Here is a 19,826-nt window from a genome sequence, read left to right as displayed (position 1 = left end):
TTTAATTAACTCCGTGGATAATACTAAAGGGCCTTGAAAATCTATGGGGAAAAGTAGTGCAACACACTGTGGGCCAGGAGTCAGCTGCCCTCAAGATCTTCCCCAGGATCCAGCCTTCCCGTCGAACATGCCCCCAGGAGTGCGGGCGTCTTCTGAGGTTCTGTGCTTGAAACAACTGCGAGGGCTCAGAGCAATTTTAAAGCATGTAGACAGTTCACTTGGGACATCCCTATCGGCATCCATCCTAGGTAACATCAGGTCCCCAGTGGCACGGCCAGTGGCCACCTCCGACCAAGAGGTTCTTTTCCTCCCATCCTAATAGACAGGTATATTTACCTCTTTCCACTCACTCAGCTGGCGTTGCACAGTTGTTGGAGAGACACTTGCCAAGTGAAATGTAAACCATCTAGAATTCCCTGACCCTCAGTGTCTCTGCTTCGGAGAAGCATTTTTGCATTTGACTTTTTCTCCTTGCATCAGCCAGTCTGAGGGATTTTTAACTTCATCATCTTCTCCATTTTCCTTTTATTGGCCTCCTTTCCTTATTACTCCCTTTCCTCATCTCTACAGACGTCAGGGCAGAAGAAATTAAAATTGGTGCAAAGCAAACAGATAATTTTATAATTAGTTTGCTGCTCTCATCATACTATTCATAAGGCAAGAGCTTAAATCACTGGGTGAAATCATTTTACTTATGGTTTTAATTACCGTATGCTTCCTATCTTCCATTGTCAGGGAGGCGTCTAGGAGTTGTGTCAACCAGGTGTTCATGAGCCTGCACTTGGCTAAGCCCATGCATCTGCCCATCACCAACAGGATCTGCACCCAGCAGGCTTTCACAGACGACAGTGACATTCCCATGACCCGTTTCTGGAGCTTCAGTGATCAATCAGCCCAGGCCAGAACCTGCTGTTTTTGCCAAAGTTCTGGGATATGTTTGCAAGTGTTGAAGTTGGGCACTGATTTTAAACTTGTTGTTCTTTCTAACATTTTCATCATAAGTGGTTAGATACACAGTTCAGTTCCTCTCTAATAATGAACCTGGAAAATCTTATTACGCCAGAAAAGTAAGAATGTGTTCAAAAACTGATGGAGCCACGTCAAAAGACACGGGAGCCAACCAGAAGGAGCTCCCTCTGGCAAAATATGGGATGATTTAAGTATCAAAATAAAATGATAGGAATGGATAATAACACATTAAATACCATTATTTAACCCATACTATTACTAAAAAGAGGGAGAGGATTGGGAGAAGAAAAGAGAGGAGAAATCTCTTTTTATACATAGAGGGAATAATAGAAAAAAGGTTCTAAGTCACCATTTTACCATCCCTATAAGGATCATCAATTAGCTAAGAATCATCGTCGGAGGCTAAAACCCTGGGTGAAAGGCTGTTGGGAGGAATCTGGTGGACACCACTTCGTCAAATGATCACACTTAGCAACAATAATGAGGCAATTGATGTCGCGTGCCCCCTGCAGTGACGCACTGAGGGCACATCATCCATGAGCTTCTCTGGGAAAACAATTCAACCTCCACTGAGTCACGAAGAAGCCATCAAATAAGTATAAACCGAGAAAAATGTGCAAAAGAATTGGCCTTGACACTTTAAAAAATGCCAGTTTAATGAAGACGAGACAAAAAGGTCAGGAAACAGCCATATGTTAAAGCAGACTAGAAACTCATAATTAAGTGCAATGGGTGATCCTTGTTTGGACTCTCCAAAAAAAATACTTTTAATAGATATAAAGGGCACTGTTGGAACAATTGGAGGTATCCAAACGTGTGCCGTATTAGACAACAGGATGATATTGCTAGACTCAATAGTACTGATGAGTTTCCCGACTGTAGTGGTTGCATTGTGGTTAACACAAGCCTTAGAAGAAAAGTAACTTTAAAAATAAACGGGGGAGAGAAAACGCTTTTGCTAAATTGTAGTTGAAACTGTTGCCTGAGATGGTTCTGAGTATAAGGCCTATTCTCTTTCAATTAAAAAAAAGAACTGGGGGCTGGCCCCATAGCTGAGTGGTTAAGTTCACATGCTCCACTTTGGTGGCCCAGGGTTTCTCTGGTTCAGATCCTGGTCTCAGACCTAGCACTGCTCATCAGGCCATGCTGAGGCAGCATCCCACATAGCACAACCAGAAGGACCTACAACCAGAATATACGACTATGTACTGGAGGGCTCCGGGGAGAAAAAGAAGAAGAAGGAGAAGGAGAAGAAGAAGAAAAAAGAAGATTCGCAGCAGATGTTAGCTCAGGTGCCAATCTTTAAAAAAACAATTTTTTTAACTTAAAAAAGAATTGGCAAATTTTAGAGAGCTGTTAAAGACATGATGTTTTCTTTGACAGAAACAGAATTGAAAGATAAAAAGAACAAAAATTTTTAACACGTGCATTTTTTGTTTTGAGCTATGAGCTGAACTAGCTGCTTTTATTTTTTTCTTTTGCTGGGAAAGATTTGCCCTGAGCTAACAACTGTTTCCAATCTTCCTCTTTTTATTTTTTTTCCTCCCCAAAGCCCCAGTACATAGTTGTATATTCTGTTTGTAAGTCCTTCTAGTTGCATGTGAGCTGCCACCACAGCATGGCCACTACCAGACGAGTGGTGTGGTTCAGTGTCTGAAAACTGAACCCTGGGCCTCCGAAGCAGAGCACACCGAACTTTAACCACTAGGCCATCAGGGCTGGCTCTAGATAATTTTAAAAAGAAGAGCTTTCATCATGAGTCAATATTATTTAATGTCATGTCCTTGAAACTGCTAAAATCATTGCTTGTACCACCAGCGTATGTGTCTGTGTCTATAACTGGGAAACAGCTCACTATACACCACCTCCCATCGCTACTGCCCATGCTTACTGTGCTAAGTCCCTGGTCTGTTGAGATTGTAAGAAGCTCCAAAGAGAGACATGGGCAGTAGTGTTTGATGTCAAACAATGAATTGCTGATAATGCCACTAGCAGGGAAATTTCTGTATGGAAGGAACCTTCCTAAGCTCTGTTCAATCTCAATCTTAAAAAAGAGAAAAAATGGTCTCTGCAGCTCTCTGGATAGGCCTTTCCTGTGGTGGTTTTTTGCAGTGGGCTTGGCAGCCAGCAGGGGAATTCGTGAGGGTTTCTTAACCTGGATCCTGATCTACAAACTGCCTTTGTAAGCCAAGGGGATTTATTTTCTCACAGCAGGTGTGTACACAGCAAGGGAATTTCACTGGAGCCAAGAGAGGTCCAGACACACTAATCCTAGATCAGACCCGCAGGAAACACGCCGCCTCCATCCCATGAAGAGGAGAAAAAGGGAACTGATTCTCATAAATGATTTTCTACAAGCCTCTTTCTTAGGAAGGAGCTCAGACTGGGGTAAAACTCATCCACTGACCGTGCAAAGTTTTGGTGGAGCTTTTGTTACAGAAGACTCTGGTTACTCAGGAGGACTGCCTCCCAGAACATTTGCTACTGCCCAGATTCACAACTGCCCGTTAACATACCATTTTCCCCATAGGATGAAACAAAAGATGTGAAAAATGCAAGCGGTGTTTGCAGAGCCTTAATGGGAGTGACCACCAGGGCAAGGACCACAGAACCACAGCAGGGTGGGGCTGAGTGTCAGCCATGCTTAGGCACCAGCTGAGTGACCCCCTCCAACACCAGCCTCAAGGAAGAGGTTCAGTCCATGCCTCCTCCCAAAGAGAGATTTAGACCGGACCTCCACTCTGGGTCACTGGAGGCCCTTCTCAAATAACTAAAAGCGGGACTATTCACAGCAGCATCTATGTATCGAGATAAGTCTTACCGTGTGCCAGGCACTCTGCCAAGCCTTGTACATGCACGATCACATTTCGTCCCAAGGCATCCCCTGAGGTGGGTACTTGTCTCATCCTTGTTTAAAGATGAGAAAACTGAGGAGGCCTACAGAGGTTAAGTCACTTGCCTGGGACCATTCAGACAGTAAGTGGTGGGAAGAGATTTCCAACCCAGACAGTCCCTCTGGGAGCACACAAGATTAGACACTGTGCTCTCCAGCCCAAGTCATGAGTGGTCACTCACTGTTAAGCTCTGCCTCTCCTCCTTCTCTATCTGGAAGGCCCAGCTCAAGTGAACGGCTCCTTCCCCTGCCCTCCAGAGGGCATTTATATAAATACAAAAATAAAGATAAATATAAACAATCTCTTATGGCCCTATTAGTTGATTTATTCATATAATACAAATTTATTAAATATCGTTATAGATACCAAGGACACATGAGACAAAAAAGACAAAATCAGGGAGGGAGGGAGGTATGGTTATAAAAATATAAAAGGTCAACACATGGGATCCTTGTGGTGATGGAACTGTTCTCTATCCTTTTTTTTTTTCTGTTTTTGGTGAGAAAGATTGGCCCTGAGCTGACATCTATTGCCAATCTTCTTCTTTTTTTTTTTTTAAGATTTTATTTTTTCCTTTTTCTCCCCAAAGCCCCCCAGTACATAGTTGTATATTCTTCGTTGTGGGTCCTTCTAGTTGTAGCATGTGGGACGCTGCCTCAGCGTGCTTTAATGAGCAGTGCCATGTCCGTGCCCAGGATTCAAACCAACGAAACACTGGGCCGCCTGCAGCGGAGCGCACAGACTTAACCACTCGGCCACGGGGCCAGCCCCCAATCTTCTTCTTTTTGCTTGAAGAAGAGTGTCACTGAGCTAATATCTGTGCCAATCTTCCTTTATTTTGTATGTGGGATGCCACCACAGCATGGCTTGATGAGTGGCATATAGGTCCATGCCTGGGATCCAAATCCATGAACCTGGGCTGCCAAAGTGGAGAACATGAACTTAACCACTACACCACTGGGCCAGCCCCATCTGTTCCCTATCTTGACCGCAGTGTTGGATTCACAAACTAACACAGGTGATAAAACTGCATAGAACTAAATACACACAAACACACACACAAATGAGTACAAGTAAAATTTGGGAAATCTGAATAAGATTAGTGGAGTGTACCAATGTCCATATCCTGGTTGTGATAATATACTATATCTTTGTGAGATGTCACCCTTGGGGGCAACTGGGTAAATGATACATAAGACTACTCCGTATTATTTCTTACAACTGCATGTTATCCACATTTCTCAATAATCTGCAATGATCTCAACAAAAATTTCAATTAAAAAAGGAAAGAAACCAATGCCATCTAGTAGGATAAACATAATACGAGGGACAGTCTAATAACAGGAATGACTCAGTTGGGTACATGCTTATCTTGGTATCAGTAAGGGTGGAGACCACATATTCATAATGCCACAGCCTCAGGGAAAAAATGGCTAAGTAGGTAGAATTCCCTTTCTTGTGTTCCCTCTCTCTCAAGTCTCACACTTGACTACATTCTATGGTAGCTGACCTTCAGCCAAAGATGTCTAATGTACCACTAATGTATTTTCTCTTCCCTGCGTATCATCCATCAAGGACAACTCTCAATACCATGTTTCCAATCAAGACATAAGTGATAGAGGCAGCCTGGGGTAGCAGAAATGCAGGGTAGTAAAAAGACCACAACCCCAGAAAGTAGAGACCGCCTCTATATTTACCAATTTAATCCTTCCTTAACCCAGACTCCCTTCCTAGAAAAGGGAAGAAATAGTCATATTTTGGCACCTGTCTGGGTTAATATGAGCTGTGGCAGGTAAGAGAGGCTGGCGTCCTGGAAAGAATGTAGGATTCTGGAACCAGAAGAATTGAATTCGATTTTCAGTTCTACTACTCACTGGCTATGTGATGGTGAATAAAGCATCTCAGCTCTCCAGTGTTCAGTGTCTTCAGTTACAAACAGCTATGATTCCTTCCTTCGTGTCTACCTGGAAATACTTTGAAACCCCAGAACACCAAACAAAGATGTGTGTGGCCCTGCCTTGTTCACCGCTATCTCTTTGACACTTTGTGTGTGCAGAATGGGCATTTAATAAATATGTGTTGGATGAGTGCGTGGAAGAATTAAATCGTGGGCCTGTAGTGAAACTGTATTCTTTGTCCCAACCAGCTCTTAAAAGTTCTCAAGCCAAGACCCTGGAACCTTCCAGAAGATCTCTCTCCAGGACCTCTTCATGGTTCATCTTTTAACTCCTTTTCCTAAGACCACTGGTAAACTCCAAATGCATGGCCAGTCATTGCACCAGTATTCAGTGATCCTCCACTTCCCTTTGCAGCACCCTGCCTGGGTATGCCTCATCTTCTCTAGAGCGCGCTTCTCAATAGTGAATTAGCTTAAGTAAATGATGACTGCTGTAAGCATGCCTTGGCAAATAGCCTTGTTTGACTTATATCTTTCACCAGCCAAAAGGAGGATAATGTCACTATCCTCATATCTCAGTTGTACTAATTGGATTTCTTAGTTGCGAACTACAGAAACCCTCCCTGGTTAGATTAAATAGAAAAGGAATGATAGTTTTCACATTTTCGGGGAGGCCCAGAGAACCAGGCTTGAAGATTAAAAAGCCAGGCGCGATGCCTAGCTCACCCCACAGACGGGCCCTGGGTAGACCACCACCTCTGGACACAGATACTTCCGTTCATCCACCACACTGGAAACAAGGGTACTGCCAGGACCTCTGAACTGCCCTCTCTGAGAAAAGGGGCTTGTTTGCCCTTTCCCTCAGCAGAATGGTTCCCTGTTGCACCTGCTTATTGTATCACTAGCTTTCAATTCAAAAATCTCAAATGCAAGTGTCTGATTGGTGGAGCCTGGGTCACATGCCTGCATCCTAGCATGTTTATGGCTTTTACTTGGGAGAATTTACAAATGGGAAAGGAAGTTGAAAGGCGCAGGGCAATCAAAAGGAAAAACAAAGGTCCATTCCACCAGCAATAAACAACTTCAGTAAATCACCACCAGGCTGCTGTGGGATTAGCTAATCTAAGTATCATTTTTGCTCCAAAAATTGAATATGTTGGAATATTCATCTGGGATACTTTTGTATGCCAAGGTAAGCATTTATTAAGAATTTGTAGAGAAACTATGATGAGAAACCTTTTTTCCAAATTTCATTAAAAGGTAATTTACAAATCAGCAAAATCCTTGATTCATATTCAAGCACCAATAGCAAAATTAATACTCCTGTCTAACCCTTATCATTCATAGCGATTATGTAAATAAAACTATGCATTATTCATGATATGCATATTGCATCATCTCCATAAAGAAAAAAAGTGAAAAGAAATCATCAGACAATAACTTTAGAAACAGAGTGATGTACAGAAGTGTAAGATAGCAGTCAGTAAAGCTTCATAAAGAACAAGTCCTGTCAAACTAATCTAATTCAGTTCTCTAACAGAGACAAGCGTAGAACATTGAGAAGCAGCAATAAATGTAATCTATTTTTATTTTGTCAGAGTTTGAGATTCTGCCTTGAATAATGCAGGTATCAATAGAATAAGATACTCTCAGCCAGCCCACCCATCTATTAACCAAAGTACAACTTCTGAGAAAAGCATTGAAGTAAGCTTTCTACTAAGACAAATAGCGCTTTCACAAAAGCCAATGTAAAGATTTTCAAAATATAGTATATTTATTATAATCAAAGCCAAAAATCCAGTTGAACAAAAATTGAGTTGCCCCTCGGATATTTAAATGAAAAGATCTGACTTCTCTCAGTCAATCCTTACCACTCAAAGCTCGCTTGGTTTTCCCGAAGAATTGGTACAGACTCGACTGTTGCTGAACAGTTTCACTACAGACCTAGACAGTAGAAGGAAAACTTTTTTCTTTGAGCCTCTTACCTCGCCCAAGAAATGGATTCACTATTATGACTTATTTGCCCAATCACTTCAGCCAAGCCGTGAGTTTTAATAATTTTTTTACCCCAAAATGAAGTTGGTTGTTGGTGCTTCTTGAGCTGTCTGACTCACTTCTGTGATAGAAAACTAGGCCCCCAAGACACTCTCTTTGTTCACTGCCTGCCATTGACTGATTATCTACGACCCCAGGCAAATTACAAAACTCCTCTGGGCTCCAGATTTCTTACCAGTCAAGCGGGGCCAATGCTGGTACCTATCTCATAGAGTACTGTGAATATTAAAGAAATTGATACATGTAAAGCGCTTAGAATATTGCCTGGCACATAAGAAATATTCAACGTGTGTTATATATTACAAGCTCAAAATCTTTGGAGCCCAGAGTGCTATAAAATTCAAAATCTTTCTGATTTTAGAAAGAGAGGGAGAGTATTAAAAAATTGACCGTTAGAGTCTAGCCCAGCATTCCATAATCAAATGCGTTAATATTTCCATAGCAAAACGTGGACATTTACATTAACTGGGATAAAGACAATAAGTAGCCTCAGGTCAGGTTCTACAACAAAAGACTCTGTTCCAAACCTAGAGAAAACTTTCAGTTTTCGAGCTGTATGGACTTAGGAGTTGTAAATAGGGATGGTGGTCCAGGTTATGGCTATTCACAGTTTAGATTCTGTACTGTTTGCCTCATTCCGTATCTATTCTGCTCCCAGTGGTCTTCCAGATGTCCTGGGTTTCTGATCCATCACCATATTGCCTTTTTACAGCCGTGGCCTAATAATTGAAAAGACTTTCCTCCTCAGCCATAACCTGGCTAACATCCTGCCCAGTCTAGCCCTCTCTGTGATGACCCCCCAGAGCTGGCCCCAGCTCAGCATTCCTCCATTGTACGCTCTGGTCACCACGCACAGAACCAGACGATTTGGCCAGGCAAAGTGAATGGGCCAACTATTTCCAGGGCAAATGGACACAGCCTTTGCCCCAGAATCCAGAAGAAAGCAAGTCATCTAGATTAATAACCATAGTGCTAACCTGCTTTCAGGGGGCAGTCATGCAAAGAACACTTAATGAAGTCACAAGACAGATTCTCTCTAACTTCTACGAATGTGTGACTAGCATCCCAGGTCTGAGAAACATTCCTGAAGCATCCACCAGTGGATCTCTCCCACCACGCCACCAAACTCTAATGCTTAGCTCTTGAAGTCTTACTCTGGGTGTTGATTTACACATTATTATTTTATAAGCATCAGCTGCCAAAACTTACGTGGTGATCATAAGAAGTCAGTGCAGGGACTGGCCCGGTGGCATAGTGGTTAAGTTCACATGCTCTGCTTAGGCTGCCCGAGGGTTCCTGGGTTCAGATCCTAGGCACAGACCTACACTACTTGTCAAGCCACGCTGTGGCAGTATCCCACATAAAATAGAGGAAGATTGGCACAGATGTTAGCTCAGGGACACTCTTCCTCACACACAAAAAAAAGAAGTCAGTAGGAACTTTAACACCTTATCTGTCACCGCCCCGTGAGAGCTGAGTGGGGCTGGCTTCATCACAGATACAAGACTTATGTAGTCGCACTGGGCTTCATGCTTAGACAAGCCCATGCTTGCTTAATTGCTCTGCCTTTGCCATCTTGGAATTCTTAATAATTGTTGAACAAGGGATCCTGTATTTTCTTTTGCACTGGACCCCACAAATAATGTACCTGGTCCTGGAGCTGATTTCCAAGGAAAGCTTTCTCTTATTTTCAGAGGGCCATTCAAATGTGCCTGGGAAAGGCCAGACAACCCTGCAAGGCAATGGTTTCCAAAGAAGGGTAGATACACTCTGGGGCCTGGGCAAGACCGTCCACTGCAGTGCAGGAAGGAAACACTAAAGCTTCTATTTATGTATATTTAATCTCATCATTGTTCATCTCTGTTTTTGAATGTTGTCCTCTGCTATCCTTTTTTCTTTGTCTCATAGTAATAGAACGGCCAATTTTTAACTGGGCACGTAGCCACAAAAATTACAAAATTACATTTCCCAAAATCCTTTGCAGCCTGGTGCCTTGCAGCTGAATGTGGCTATGCAGTAACTTTTAGCCAATAGGAGGTTGAGGAATGTGATGTTGTAACTTCCAGTTCCTTCCTTAAAGAAAAGGGTCATGCTGCACCCTGCCTTTTCCTCCATCCTGATACTTGGGACATGGATAATTCAACACATCATCTCAGACCACGCAGATGAGTGAAACGCTGTCGGAATGTCAGAGCCACAAGGGAGACAGAAGCTGGGTGCTAGGTACTCTCATGGAGCAGAGCTGCCATCTCCACCCTGGCCTGCCTTCCTCCTATTCCAAGAGAGAAATGTCCATTTCGATCTGTTTAAGCCACTGTTTTTAGGGTCTATTACATCCAGCCAAACCAACATCATAACTAATATATGAATACCTTAATACAGGAATATGACTTATCAACAACAAATAATAGTAATGCAGTATATAACTTTTAAAAACTTAGAGATTTCACTTCTAGGGTATTGAACTTTAGATCAAAGTCAAAAGTTTATCTTATATAAACAAATAGGTGAAAAGGAACAACCTAAAAAGCACCATGTCACACAGTCCATTTAGTTTTAACAGTGACCATGAGAGGACAGGGAGGAGAACGGGACACCGAACTAAGTAAAGAGGAGAAACAGGGCTTGCACCTTCTAGCAGCCTTTCCTGTCCAATCTTCCTCATCAGAACCACGGAACACAGAAAGCAATTTGTGCAACTCTTTCTCAATTCTCCTGGGGAGGTGCCTAACTACTACCATTCACGACGCATAGCAGAGACAATACTTAATCCTGTCATGGAAGCCTGGCTGAGAAAGGCAGGGAGTGTCTTGATTAATTGAATATTCTAATTAACTGAATGTTTTCACTTTCTTAATCTTAAATTTAAGTTTCCTCATCTGTAAAAAACACGGACAATAACAGTACCCACCTTATAGTTGGGAGGGTTAAATGAAACAATGCGTGGGCAATGCTTAGCACAGGGCCTGGCGTGTGCTAAGTGTTCCATAAGAGTCCACTGCTATCTTTAGTATCGTCACCACTGATGAAAATAATAAGAATAATGTTTTCACATATTGAGGTACATGGAGAAGCCATTCTGGTTTAAATCTGATTCAGCCTAAAACTTGTTTTTCCTAGAGCAGCCTGACTTATGGCCCACTGAACATGCATTGCACATCTGCTTCAAACATTTTCGCAGAGCAGAGAGTGCACTCCTTAAAGACAGGGAGGAATGTCTCCCTTTCTCTGATGCCAACACCAGTACTTTTCTGAAGATAAGGTTTTTTTCTCAGAGAACCAAGGTCAAGTTGACCGCTATGTATGCACTAAACTGCAGCAAAACATCTTGTGACTTTGGGGGGAAAAACTGTATTCCTGTCATGCTTGATGCACATTCTTTGTTCTGAAACAGTATACAACCACGCTGTAGACCACACTTCTCTGAGGTGCTTTCTTCCCTGGTGGAGATAGCGCATCTGGGCTAGTCCTCAGCTCAATAAATACCACTCTATCTTTCTTATCTATAGATTGGCTATTGATTCTTTGTGTTGACATCACCATCATCATTATCATGCCTAAAGTACCGATTTTAAAAAGAATATAAAATAGGGGCCGGCCCCATGGCTGAGTGGTTAAGTTCATGCGCTCTGCTTCAGTGACCCAGGGCTTCCCTGGTTTGGATCCTGGGCATGGACATGGCACCACTCGTCAGGTCGTGTTGAGGTGGCGTCCCATAGAGCACAAAGAGAGGCACTCACAGCTAGAACATACAACAGTGTACAGGGGGGCTTTGAGGAGAAGAAAAAAAATACATATATATATATATATATAATAGTAGATGAGGCTACTCATAATCATTATTCACCTGTTTCTGAGCACTCAGGAATTCTTCTAGAATTTTGCCATACCTTTTGGAAGCAGCACGGTATTAAGTTGAAATATATAAAACTATATATATTCAATTGTATTTGGCCTATTCAGATGGCAATTTCATGTGGTTCATCTGAATAAATGAAAAAAGCATGGGCATCTGTTATGGACAGAATGTTGTATGCCCCTAAAATTCATATGTTGAAGTCCTAACACCCAACGTGATAGCATTATGAGGTGGGGCCATGGGAAATAATCAGGTCATGAGGGTAGAGCCCTTATGAATGGGATTAGTGCCCTTCTAAAAGAGGCCTCAGAGAGCTCTGTCATGCTCTTTCTGCCATGTGAAGATATGAGAAGCTGACAGTCTGCAACCTGGAAGGGGACCCTCACAATCACCCCACCATGCTAGCATCCTGATGTGGGACTTCTAGTCTCTAGAGCTTGAGGAATAAATGTTTGTTGCTAAAACCACCCAGGTTAGGGCATTTCGTTGTAAAAGCCCCAGTGGACTAAGACAGCGTCAAAGCCAGATTGCTCTGTATTGTATGCCCATTCCGTGTGTGACAAAGGACAATGAGTAAGTTGCTTCACCTCTCTCTGTCTCAGTTTTGTCAGCTAGAAAATGGGATTGGTTTCCTTTCCCTTCGGGACCCTTGCTGTGAAACTCATCATCATCAAGGACTACACAAAACGTGCTGGTGGCTTGTGCTTGTCGATTCAGACATTTTCTCTCCAGCTGTGGAGTCCTGGGGACAAAAAACATCTGCTTGGGCCTCTAGCTCAGATAGCTTTTCCTCCATCACCATTCTGCATATCGGCTCATAGGGCAGGACTGCCTGAGCAGCAATGCCCTCCATGGAACAGGAAAAGATGCAGCCAGACTGAGAACAGAGAAGGCAGGGCAGGATGGCGGGGAGGTGGGGCTTTAGAAACATCAGCTGCTATGATTTCAGAAACCAAGACTAGGCAGTGGGATTTAGTGGAAGAGGAGAAAGGAGGGCATTGGATGAGCCCATCCGGGTTCAAATCCTGGCTCCATTGCTTATTAGCTATAGAGTCTTCACCAACCTCCCTTGATATCCACCTCACTGGGCTGCTGTGAGAGTCAATGTGACTGAGTAGAAAATAGCAAGGTGTACCATCAATTTATAAGCAGTTTGTGGGGGTGGGGGGAATTGCAGGAGGACAGTACCACATTAATCATACACCTCGGTTATAAGATACAACCCAAGTCCAACATGTGGACCAAAACATGAACCTTAGAATCTAAAAACATGGCAATTTCTGTTGGCTATGGGGGGTGGGAGGTGAGAGAAGGGCTTAGGGAGAAGGACCAGCAGCTCTTGCTGCAACCTGAAGAGTCTTTCCTCGGTCAGAAGTTTTCCTCTTTTTCCTGCTTCCTTCAAGCCCATCTACCCTCCAAGGACTCAGACAGAAATGCTGCTTCTCTCCCCAGACACAAATGTTGCCTTCTGCCATGTGGCACAAATGTCCCCTGCCTGCAGTTAGCAGCCAGCCCCGAGAGCCAAGATCCCATAGCTTCCCACACCTACAAGCGAGGTAATATGAGCCACCAGGCATTGTGCACAGGTGGCAGCTGCCGGGAGCAGGGGCCAGTGAGGTGGCAGGGTGCACACAAAGGGGCAGGAAGCGGCTGGCTTATTTCAGATCAGCCATGAAAAAGCCTCCACAGGGCGACCTGGAGCCCTCAGTTCTGGAAACACCCTGACTTTACCCAGAAGTCATAGGACCTGAGGCACAGGGAGGTAAACAAACTGGTCAGGCTGTTTCACAACCCCACGCCTTCTTTCTTCTGCTGCCTGGCCCAGCGCATCTTGTCAGACATGGGGAAATGGAGCCCCAAACGGATGAATTGACTTGCCCAAGGCCTCACAGCAAATCAATGGCATCCAGCAAGGGGCTTGATCTTTCAAGTCTCAGCCCAAGGGTCAAGTGAAGCCATTCCTGGTAGCAGCAGCATCAGGAGATCTGACCTCTGCCCCTGCGTATTCCATAAGGCCTTCTCCTGCCCTCTACCCCACTCCAGATCCACCCCACTGCTTGCATTTGTTGACATGCCTGGCCCTCTACAAGAGGATAATCCTCATACCCATTAGGATGGCTACTATAAAAACAAAACAAAACAAAAACTAGAAAATAACAAGTGTTGGCAAGGATACGAAGAAATTAGAACCCTTGTCTGCTATTGGCAAGAATGTAAAAGGATGAACCACTGCAGAGAACAGTATGGATCTTCCTCAAAAAATTAAAAATAGAATTAGCATATGATCCAGGAATACCACTTCTGGGGATGTATCCAAAAAAATTGAAAGCAGGGTCTCAAAGAGGTATTTGCACACCCACGTTCGTAGCAGCACTATTTACAATAGCCAAGAGGTGGAAGCAACCCAAATGTCGATCGATGGATAACGGATAAACAAAACGTGGTATATACAAACAATGTAATATTATTCAGCCTTACGAAAGAAGGAAATCCTGTCACATGCTACAACGTGGATGAAACTTCAGGACATTATGCTAAGTGAGATTAGCCGGTCACAGAAAGCACATACTACACTCATATGAGGTAGCCAAAGCAGTCAAACTCCTAGAAAGAGAAAGCAGAAGGGTGGTTGCCAGTTCTAGGGGGAGTGGGAAATGGGGAGCTGTTTTTTAACGGGTACAGAGTTTCAGTTTCACATGATGAGAAAGTTCTAGAGATCTACTGCACAACAACGTGCATATACTTAACACTGCTGAACTGCACACTTACAAATGGCTCAGTTGGTAAATTGTATGTGTTTTCTACCACGATTAAAAATTTTTGAAAAAAAGAGTACAATCCCTTAGCAGCGGACACCTTGCCCAATCTGTCTTTTGTCCCCAGCCCCTGGAAAAGTACCTGACATTTGAGTTTGCTGAATGAGTAAATGAATGAAGATTACCTTGTGTAAGGCTGTATTATGAAATCACAAAATCCCGGAGTAGGAAAAGACCCCAAAAGTCAATCAGGATATCTTCCTTTACAAAGCTTGAATATTCTCTACACAACGGAACCCTGCTAAGTGGTTGCCCAGGCTCACCATGAAGGCTCCTTGCCCAACTCTGACTCCCCAACAAAGCCACCATGTCACTATCTCTCGTCCCAACACTTGGGGCCACAGAGCCAGTCTAATCTTGTTTCTTCATAACAGCCCAGCATAACTCTCAGAATACTTGATTTCTCAGTTGATCTGAACTACAACCCCCCGGGGCTAGAGGGCACAGCCATCAATTTACAGGAAGCAGCAGAGTCATAGGAGGATTCAAGGACTGGCCAGAGGTCAGACACAAGTCGATCGATACCAGCGCCATCCCCTCAGTTGCCTGGCCTGTCACTCGCTGTACTGCCTTGTAAGAGTCCTGATGGGGCCTTACTCTGGTGGAATTGGGGTGAGCCCCAGGGCTGGGTAGTGAGTAAAAATGACATCCATGGACCCCACGAAGGAGAACTGCAGCCAGCACAGTTACACAGAGGCCCAGGCTCAGACACGGACCTGCAGGTAGGGTTTGGTGCTCTGAGGTCACCATCTTGATATTCTTCATAATTTTGTCTTTGAATCTGTGTTTTGTAAATAAGGTTCAATGGGACAATGTCACATGTGCCAGGTCTTAGAGTCTCTACTCATGTGTGTCCCTCCCGCTGAGTCCCTGCCTCCCCAGGACAGATTTTCGTCCACATGCTCACCATCCCCAGGGCAGACAAAGCCCCGGGCGTTTGTGAGGGTCTACACCCACCCCATGATTATCCCTGTGCATGAGACAACGTGGCATTATAACAAATAAAAAAACACCATGACAGGTTGAAAGAGAGAGTATGAAAGACAGAAAGGACTTATTTTCTGATTTTTGAACGAGGGCCCTGCATTTTCACTTTGCATTGGGCCCTGCAAATTATGCAGCCAGCCCTGCCCAAAGACATGGGGTTTAGCGTTCCCCAGGCTCTGGACCTCGAGCAGAGGCAGCTCCTCCAGCCACTGCCTTGCTATGGCAGGTCCCCTCGAGGGCGAGCACCTTCATGGCAGCTGTGGGATATAGGCTATACCTACAGGAAGCTTTGCAAGTAGAGACCCTGTGCAACTGCTCTTGAAGCAGAGACCAGGTTCTACAATTGACAATTGTCATATGCCTCCTGGACATTTCTACTCTACATAAAGAGTAGGTGCAAAGCAAGTCCTCTCTGCAGGGAAGCCCAGCCTGGACCACTAAAGGAAAGAAGGAAGTCCAAGGAAGAGACGAGGCAGATGATCCCAGGTGTGGGAAACAGCCTCCTCTAAGGACCAACCTTGCTTTCTCTGATTTGTGCTCCAGGCTGGATGGACCACAGTGCTCCACACACTCTCCTAGCCTTCAGCCTTTGTGTGGCTGAGATTTTTGGGACCTGCCTGAGGACTTCCTGCTCATCCTTTAGCCCCCAGCTCTGGTGACACGTGTTCTCTCCACCTGCTTGCCCCCTCCGTCCACCCAGAGCCACTGTGCTGTCTGCCCCTTGAGAGAGGTTCCACTAGGGCGTGTCGCCTTTGAATCACAACTCCTGTTGACCACTGTGGGTCCTCCCGCCTTGGGCCAGGTGTATTTACCTCCGTATCCCATGCCTGGCACTGACAGGGCACTCACAAAATATCTGTTTCACTTCAAAGAATCTCGTCGATCCCTCTGCCTGCAGGTGAGACTCTCTAAGAGATACCCTCATTGATGAGGGTCCAGGTATTTCTAAGGACTCCAAAGCGAGGTCACTTCATCCACTTTCTCTAAAACTTCTTCTGGCATTCAATGACCCTTTTCACCCAACAACATTCGTCTTCAGTCTCAGCTAAACACCTTCCCACTGTTCTATGAGTAGGCCATGAGTTTCAAGTCCCATCGTCCCAACTAAACCTCAAGCTTCCACAACGTACACTTCTCTTGTCCCTTAATAGCCCCTGATTCAAATACGATTTAAAATTTAAAAACCTTTCACCTCGGGCTTCTCATTCCTAGGAATTTATCCTGAGGGTGTGATTGTACAATTTTGCAAATGGGTAAAGTTGAATACACATGGATGTTTATTATGGAATTACACTACATTAGCAAAAATGAGAAATAAATATCCGTTGACTGGGGACTAATTAAATAAATGAATTTTGTACATACAATGGAATACCACGTAGTCATGAACAATGGCAATGCAAGTATGTATTTATTCAACTGAAAAGTGCCACCATACAAGACCTAAACACAAACTCTGTTAGTTCAAGGAGAAAATGCAAGAAAAGGATTCAACACTCATAGAATCCTCAAATGCTATAATAAAAGAAATCATAGAGATCATAGCACTTTTTAACGTTAAGCACTTCTTTTCAATCATCTACCCGATAGATAATAGAACTTTCAGTGTATGTTGATAATCGTTAGAGGAAAAGTAGGTTACAAAACAGTGTGTACAATATGATGCAGTTTATGTAAAAACTGCACAGAAAGATGCCTGAAGGGATTTTTCATCAAAAAGACGTGTTAATCTCTGGGGGGTGAAATTTGGGATTAATTTCACTTTCATTTGTACATTTTTCTGTATTGTTTTACATTTTTATAAAGGCTATATATTATTTTTACATTCAGTAAAAATTTAAACCTTTTTTTGTTTTAGAAAAACAATAGCATCTGGAAAAACGAGATTCTCATCAAGTACTAGTTAAATGGAGACTGACTCATAGCCCTTTGAGCACTATGCAGGACTTATGCAAATGTCATAAATAAATGAAGAGCTGAAGGGCCTTACAGAATGTTGTATGGCACAAAATGCCCCAGCCTGTTCCCTGAGTAAATACTGAGGAACAGATGCTGCTGTTGGTGTGGCAATGACCCCAAGAGTAGTGAAGTCCTTTAGAGTTTGAAAAGGCTTTTGCTTTCAACATCTCATTTAAGCTGCAAAACTAGATTCAAAACTAGTCCCCAAACTGCATTACCTAAATGTCTGTCTGGTCATCATTAGGCAACATTTCCAGGTTAGTGTTGGCACAGTTGTTTGTTGAACGGATAAATGGGTGGGCGGATAGCTGGATAGACGGACGGATGGATGGATGAATGGATGGATGGATGGATGGGCGGATGGATGGATAGAAGGATGGATGGATGAAGGAATGAATTCTTTTCTCTCTTTTACAGACAAGAAAAACAGAGGAGAAGAGATGAAGCTGCAAGCCTAAAGTGATAGAGTTATTAAATGATAAAATCAACGGTTGGAATCATTACTGTATATGATTTCCTAATTAGCTCTCTTTTATCCAAAATGCACCCCAAAATCTGTTTTCTTCCAGAGGAAATACTTTAATGTCACTGACAGACATATGCTTGATAATCAGGGGTGATAGTCAAAATAGCAGTCACTATCAAAATGCCACCAACCATGGCCCAAGTGCAGGATTCTGGAGACCTCCTGCTATGCCAGGCATTAACCCATTAATTGCTGGATGTAATTGGGTCCTGGGTGTCAGAACAGCTCTCGGGGGCTCAAGATAGGAACCACTCAGCTACTACTGATATGGAACTATTTCGTTACTTTAACAACTAATGCAGCCATACGAGTGTATCATGGTTGGCTACAAGCCCTGCTAAAAACCCTCCACAACACTAAAAGGGTGACTACCAACGTGAGAAATTCTGCTCCCTCTCCACTCATAGCAGAGCCCTTATTCCAGGCACTGCTTATTATGCCACTTAAAACCTTCATCCTGATGAATCCAATTTGCATGAATCAATAAAATCAAATGTCATCAACCTCTCCAGAAAATTACCCTGAGCCTGACTGTGGCAGGGGATCAGGGCAGGCACAGGGAGGAAAGAATGATGGCAGTGAGGGAGAGGATACCTAAAATCTGAAAAAACACGACACAGCAGCACCAAAGACCCGTCCTGGTCATAAGCAGCGTTCTCTGAACACACGCAGCTGTTTAAGCTCATCATTGTTCTTGGCGCCAGGCAGGGTTCTGGGAGGCAGTAAGAGTGGCCCTGACCTCAATCTGCTCGTAGTCCAGGAAGGCAGAAGGAGAGACATCTGTAAGTAACTGTTGTATGAAATATAAGGTTCAGAGAGGACAAGCACACTATGGGAATTCAGAGGAGGGAGAGTTTATTTCCACCAGAGGAAACCTAGGAAGGCTGCCTGAGGAAGGTGGCCTTGACCCAGGTCTTCTTTAGAAACAGTGGCACTTAGACTTGGGAAGGAAGGGAAATGTGCTGTCAGAGATCAACATGGGCCGGTCCTAAAGCAAACATTACTGTCCCTGGCATTTGCCAGCAAAATATGCAAAATAGACACTGTATGTACTCTACTCAACTTGTCATTTCCAATTACATGTTTTCTCACCTCCTCACCTTTACTTATGCTTTACCTTCTGTCTGGAACATTCTCCCTCACCTTCACTTCCACTTCTGCATTCAAGAACATTATTTCCTAGTCATTTTTCACTTCTCAGCTTAGATGCACTTCTTCTGAAAAGCCTTCCTTAATCTCCAAAATTGGATGAAATGTCTCCCCCAAGCCAGGCTCCCACAGCACCCTGAGCATACCCCTTCATAATACTTACAGCCAAATCATAAGCGCCTATTGTGTTATTGACCAATGCCACTTCTCTGCAAGCACTCTGAGAGTAGAATCTGTTCTGATTCATCCTTGTGGACTCAGTACTCACAACAGAAATATTGAATAAATGATTGAATTTTTTTAAGTGATTCAGTAGCTCCATCTTGTACCAGAACCCCAAACCTGTCCCAATCTGAGCTGATGACGTACCCATGTCATTCTACCAAATCGCTTTGCAGGTGAAAAGATACAAATGTGTCAAGACCCCTTTTATCTAGCACCAAACAAGATGAAAAGCCAAGGCCAGCTCTGAACCACACTACTGACCGACCGCCCCCAGGGCCATCATGGTCACGAGGTACAGGTGGAGCCCCAGCGGAGCTCCCTCCGCAAGTCTATCAGTGAGGCCAGTGGACATCGTTCTCGCAAAAGGACTGGAAAGACCTCACCTGTCATTTACAAACAGAAAGGAGACTTCGTAGTGGGAGGAGAGGGCCAAAGAGAGAAGAGAAACTACAGGCTTAAGTTGCCTTTATCCATTAGTGCAGTTAAATAA

General features: G+C 43.8%; 1 protein-coding gene across 4 annotated transcripts in view; it reads right to left on the bottom strand.

Annotated features, from left to right (window-relative positions):
* Nucleotides 1-19,826, bottom strand: part of FER1L6 (fer-1 like family member 6) — a 213,824-nt gene that overhangs the window by 139,599 nt on the left and 54,399 nt on the right. The gene's annotated exons all lie outside the window — the stretch shown is intronic.

This window comes from Equus caballus, chromosome 9 (genome assembly GCF_041296265.1).
Source record: "Equus caballus isolate H_3958 breed thoroughbred chromosome 9, TB-T2T, whole genome shotgun sequence".
Lineage (NCBI taxonomy): Eukaryota > Metazoa > Chordata > Mammalia > Perissodactyla > Equidae > Equus > Equus caballus.
This window is presented reverse-complemented; position numbering and strand designations above follow the sequence as displayed.